Genomic DNA, 6000 nt, shown 5'->3' with positions numbered 1-6000 from the left:
GCCCCCCTTTGTGTCTCCAGGCCGGCATCGGTGGGTTGGGGGTAGCTGCTCGGAGGCCCGGCTTGCAGCGCGCAGGCGCGGGAGCCGCTTCGCCGCTAGGACCCAGGGGAGCTGCAGGCGCCGCACGTAGCGCACGTGTTCGGCTGGAGGCGCCTCGCGGCCCCCGGCTGGCCCCGTGCGCGAGGGGAGCCTTTGCCTCGCACCCTCCCGGGGCTGCAGCACCCCTCGCGCCCCCTCTGCCTTTGTTGGGGGCCGGGAGGAGCTGCTTCCCCTCCTGCATGCTGCTGGGGATTGCAGAGCTTTCTTCTGAAGCTAGTATTAGCTTCTCCCCTTCTTCTGAAGCATGAGGAGACTGGTCCCAGATAAAACGGGGTGGGTTTTTTTCCTTCCATTGCTAGGAGTGCACTAGAAAGGGGTGTAGGTTGTAGCCATGTCAGTCTAAGGAAATGGGCAGACAAGGTTCTTCGGGTGAATTGGATCTCTTTTATTAGACTGACTTACATTGTTGGAAAAAAGCAAGCTTTTGGGTTTAAAAGCCCTTTGCCAGGCTGCGGCTGGCGTGTGCTCTTCCTGGATGAAGTGACTAGGAAAGAAGCCAGAGGCTGGGCTGGGGTGCCTGCAAGATAGGCCGTGGGTGAAGATGTACGTGGGGGAGAGGAGATGGTAATGTGCGGTCTATAGAGCCATTTTATCTGGGCTGTGGAGTGAGGCAGGGGGGAAAGTGGCCTTGTGAGAGGAGCGATGACGGCCTCCGGCAGCATGTCAGAAGCAGCTTGCACTGGGAGCTCAACTCCATTAATCCCCCTTCCCTCCTCCCCTGCAAAATGCTGCTGACCTCTGGGCTACAAGGTCTCGCCCTCTGCAGCATCATTTTGATCGCGGCATTTGGGCCGGGGAAGGAATTTTTCTGCTCGATCAGATGGGCAAGGACTGGGGAGAGCCTGACTCGAGCCTGGGGCACGGTCCTTTTCTTTTTCAGTTGCTACTTTCCAGATTGCTTTCTCCCATTTTGAGTCCAGCCTGAACTCCTTGTTCAGAGATGTATAATTGTGCATGAAAACGCATCTTTGTTTGAGTAGGCCGAAACTCTAAAGGAATCCAAATCGCTCCCTTTCCACCCCGGTTTGTGTAACCTGCAGATGTTACCAGCAGTCATTTTGTTTACTTCTGGATCACTTGTGAACATGTAGAAAACTGCCAGACTAATATTAATTCCTGTAAAACCCTGAGCAGAAACTTGCATTCAGTGATTGACAACTACTACTTTAGTTTTTAGAGATGAGTCATTTATCTAGCTCTTAATTTATTTAACATGCTTTATTGGCAATCATCATAGTGTACTCCCCCCTTGGTGGGGTCTGTGTTTTGAGTCCTCATTTTCCACAAGCTGCTGTTCATTACCATCTCTTCTGAAACACTGCATGTTCTCAATTTTTTTAATTTTTTTTTTTTTTTAATTCACTCATGCCATATCTTCTTGGGTCTTTCTCCTGCATATAGGCTATCATAGCCTGAATTTTCCACACGTGTTCCCCTATACTTTCACCTTTAGTCAATGTGCCCAAACAATCTCAGTCTGCTCTCACTTACTGTTGAGGTAGTTCTCATTTTTGTCTGTTGTGGGGCCTTTTTTCAGGGACTGCACAAATCCACCCTCACCATTCTGGCCTCCCAGGACACCTGCCGTTTCTTCATGACCCAGTACTCTGCTCCATACAGATGCAATTGTAGATTTTTCCCTTCAGATAAATCAGCATTTCCTGTTACAAGCCATTTCCCTCCATTTTGTTCATGCTTTATATTCTGTTCCTGATTTTTTCATTTCTCTCCCCCATCTTCTTGCACAGTAGATCCCAGGGGTACATGTACACTGGTGGTATGTACCATGTTGTTCAGTGACACAGAAGTATGCCTGGTACTGTCACCTGAAAATGTGCATGACTTGTACATCAGCAGACCATTTTCCCTGCTGATGTGCAGACCATGCATTTCCAGAAGATGCCTCCATCTGCGCAGATCCTTCTCTACATGTTCTCTGCTTTCTTTGATCAGGACTCCATCATCAGTGAACATCATTCACCAGGAGGCATCCTTCTGTATGTCCCTGGTGTATGCATTCAGGACTAGCTCAAAGAAGAACAGGCTCAACACAGATGAGAATTGTACAAAGGATCCTAGAGGTACATATTCTGTTTTCTCCACACTTGCTACCAATTTCCACAGCAAGAAAGGAAAGAGACTTCCAAGAAATGCAAGGACACTGCCAAACACCAACAGATCTACCAGGCTTTAGGCCATGTAAAAAATGTAGACATTGCAGCTGGTTCAGTCACACTATACAACAAGCAATTCTGAACACTGTACACCAGAAATCAGGTAATGTAACTCTGGTGTGGCAGTTTCTTATGCTTATGGTGCATGCACCATGCACTACTGTTAGTAATTGCATGTGCAGCTGGGTGCATAAGGTTCTGGGCTTGTCTCATAACTCTGTCCCAACAGGGATTATCTTTTATTCTAAGAGACTGCATGTCCTGATCTGGATTTAGAAGAAGCTTTGAAATAATAAGGCTTAGTCACCCAGCGCTCCTGAGAGAGGACAGTCAGCTGAAGGGCCTTTTAATCTCTGTAAGCTCTGAGGAAAAGTCCTGTCATTCCATCTGCTGAGCAATAACTGATTTGGGAGCTTGTAGAAATCAGTGATTTGGAAATGGGTTTATTTGAACAATGTAGAGACTTGTTTCCTTGCATAGAAGTAGAAATAAATCACAGTCAGAAATCAGGTGCCTATATAAAAACACAGCCTGCCCCCTTTTTTTTTCTCAACCCCTTCAATTTGCATCTGGGAAAGCCCTCAGTGCAGAGCTCTTCCCAGATCGCATGACCTAAAATGTGGGCCCACCATTCACCCTTTCTGAGAACTAGCAACTCAAGTGTCTAAGGCCCCGGTAAGGCAAAATACTCTAAACTCTACTTTTCTGTAGGTTACTCACTGGCATCTTTCATTTTTAATATGGGGAGATGCAGAGTCATCCTGGTAACATGTGTTAGTAGGTCTTAATGCCCAGCCATTTGCCTTTTTGCTGCAACAGCTCTCATAGTCCTAAAATAGGACTGGTCTCTGGCTCTCTACCTCAAGGCTGAATACAGCTTTGCTCAGTCTTGCTTTATGATTGCGAATATTTTTGTTTTCAGTCCAGTACCAAAAAGCCTTGTCTACAGGATATCTGGTAAAGAAATTCAGGTGACTTACTGCAGAAGCTATGAGAAGAAAGAACTAAAAACAAACACTGCAAAGGTCTAAAATGAGATGAGGAAACAAATGTGAGACTGAGATGGGATGTGCAAGAATGAGCGTCCCCTGGGATAGGAGAATAAAGGGAGGCCAGCATGGAGATGGAGTGGTGCAAAGGGCCAGTGCCTTGCAGGGTGAGTAATTGGGGACAGAGTACTCTGGAGGATAGGAGTTATGCCAAAGTGGCTGTTCTGTTCCCCTGTGCATTCTTCCTATTTTCCTTCAGGTGGACCACCCATTTTTACATTTTCACAAACTTATGGAGTCCAGCTCCTCCAAGAAGCCAAAAATAACTGCTCACGTCTTTCCCAGAAGATCTCAGACTGGCCAAACCCCCTTCTCAAAAAAAGCCCCAACCCTACCCCTGACAGTTCTAATAATTAAAAGATTGTTTGTCTCACTAAGAGGTCACAGTGCTTTTGATCTATAGTTCCTTCAAATGATTCTCAATTTGCCGTTCATATATATAAATACAAGTGATGTTGGAATAATTCTCAGACTGGCTAGAAGACCAGTATCAAGCCCTTTAGTTCCTGGAGCTGTGTGATTACATCAGACTCTCAACTTTTATTTCAGCGAAAATGTAAATTTATACTTGATGGTGGTAACAAAAGCACAACCTATAAATATAAGCATTGCAACAAGTAGTGGTTCCCACCTTTCCTGGCCTATTGGCAGCAATTTCAATCAGACAGTGCCCAATGTGGAGCATAATACTTCAGCTGCCATTTTAGCTGCAGCTTTTGCTGCTTAATTCTCTCTTGTGAATGCTTCCATTGTTGCTTGGTGAGATCTAGGGCCTCTTCCAATGCAATAGCCAAAGCCTTACCAAGCTTAGCTGTGTAACACAAAACAGAGCTTCAGGTAGACCCTGCCTTTCAGGCATCTTCTTAACTCCAGTGAGCTCTGTTTCATTTATCTGGTGACAAATAAAAAGAACATTGGAAAGGTCAGGTTTAGGTGTCCTATAGAAAGCCAAGCCAGCTCCCTGTGCCCAAGGCAGATCCAAACTGCCTGCACTTTGGGCACTAAAAAGCTGAATATTTTTATTTCAGCTGTTCAGCAGTTAGTATGCCTTGAAATTAAAATGCTAACAGTGTAATATTAGATTTGGTTCCAGAATCACCAAGAAGTGAGCTGCAGCTGACCTTATCATGAGAGTCAAATTCAGGCCAAAGCCAGTAAACCTTGGGATTCACAGGTCCCTTTTGAACGGAAGGAGCAGAAGGGTTCACCACCTGCATGTGGAATCTAATGGCCAGATTCTCAGTTCTTACAAGCAGGTCAAATTCCACCAAAGTCAGTGCATTCATTAGACTATCAAAGAATTAGACCTAATAAGTCTCTTTCCAGGTTCAGAGAATCACAGATTAGGGGGAAGGAAAACATATTAACATTTCTGGGACTCTTTAGGGAAGTGGCTTCCTGAGAATAAACAGCTTTAGAAATACCAGATGCGTATCATATCAAACCAAACAAGTTCTCTTGGGCAAACCAGCAGCCTGTATAGGCTTGCATAGCACTCAGCATTTTATCATCTAGGTTAGAAATTAGTTTTAAACCTTTTGAAAGTTGCTGGCTCATGTCCTGTGCAAGGATGCTGGCAACAGTATCAGTCTCTCTTCTCATCAAGAAAAAGATGAATTAGCCGGCACAATTTTTTGCACTACTATGACCTTGATTATAAAGCATGTGTTTGTAGGGTATTACTGGTTTGAAATCAGCTGAGACCAACATGTAAACTCATAGTGCCCTGGCTAAAAGTGAAGTTCATAGACACTGTGGTTGCCAGCAGTTTGTCCTGGTTTTGTAGGCTAGCTCCCAAAAGTTCTGGTTTGCATCTAGGTTGCAACAATGGGAAAGACAAGCGTGGAAAATACTTGGTCCTTATAGGGGAAACTCAGTGGTTAGTTAAGTTTGAGGAAAATGCCTTTAGAATTACTTTTTGTGACTGCAGTATCAGGAAAATGCCCTGTTTGACAGTCTTTCAGACTGTATTGGAGAGGAAACGATCGCTCTTGTTGGGCAAAAATTAAGAAATTAGCTGAGATGGAGCGCTTGTTGAAATCCAATCTTGTTGCCTTGAAAACAAACACAAAAAGATGTGTATAGAGAAGGCAGCTTCTGTTTCTCTGGCTGAATTACTTGCAAATTCACAGCAGGGGAAATAGGCCTTATAAACAATCTCCGTCAGCCATTCCAAGAACTAGCAAAACTGGTATTAATGCTGACCTGTTTAAGATAATTGCTTTAACTTTCTATCTCGTCACAGTTTCCCAGCACTGTTGCAAAATGTAGTTATCTTGTTTGGTTAAACCAGACTCTTATCATACCAGACAAAAAGAAGAAATATAAGACGTAAAGTGTGTGGGAGGGGGAGGGGGCGGAGACAGGAAGGAGGCAGTGACAGTAGGAAAATAGGTCTTATATTCCAGGTGGTGTTTGGGGTTTAGCTGAAGCTGGTAGAACTAAGGCTATTATATGGATCCTCCTGTCTGACTTGTCTAGCTGTGACCTCTCTTAGGATCAGCAAAATTAGGTCTAATGTTATCATAGTGGCTCTTGGAGCCCCAAGAGAAAGCACTGACAACACAGCTCACTTACTGGAGTCTGCCTATTCTTCCAGCGTCAGTATTAGATTGATGACTGCAAGAAGAGGTAGTTGGTAGAATAAAACACCCTCTAATCAGAGCTGTTCAACTAGC

At 44.7% G+C, this 6000-nt stretch overlaps 1 long non-coding RNA gene across 1 annotated transcript; it reads left to right on the top strand.

Moving 5' to 3' along the window:
• Positions 1-211: 211 nt before the first annotated feature.
• On the top strand, positions 212-3575 carry LOC149853937 (uncharacterized). The gene is made up of 3 exons (XR_016438934.1): positions 212-372; positions 2053-2180; positions 3196-3575. It is a non-coding gene; the product is annotated as an uncharacterized LOC149853937 (long non-coding RNA).
• The last annotated feature ends 2425 nt before the right edge of the window (positions 3576-6000 follow it).

Source organism: Crocodylus siamensis, chromosome 13, assembly GCF_052110815.1.
Source record: "Crocodylus siamensis isolate JL-2025a chromosome 13, ASM5211081v1, whole genome shotgun sequence".
In the NCBI taxonomy this organism is placed as follows: domain Eukaryota; kingdom Metazoa; phylum Chordata; order Crocodylia; family Crocodylidae; genus Crocodylus; species Crocodylus siamensis.
This window is presented reverse-complemented; position numbering and strand designations above follow the sequence as displayed.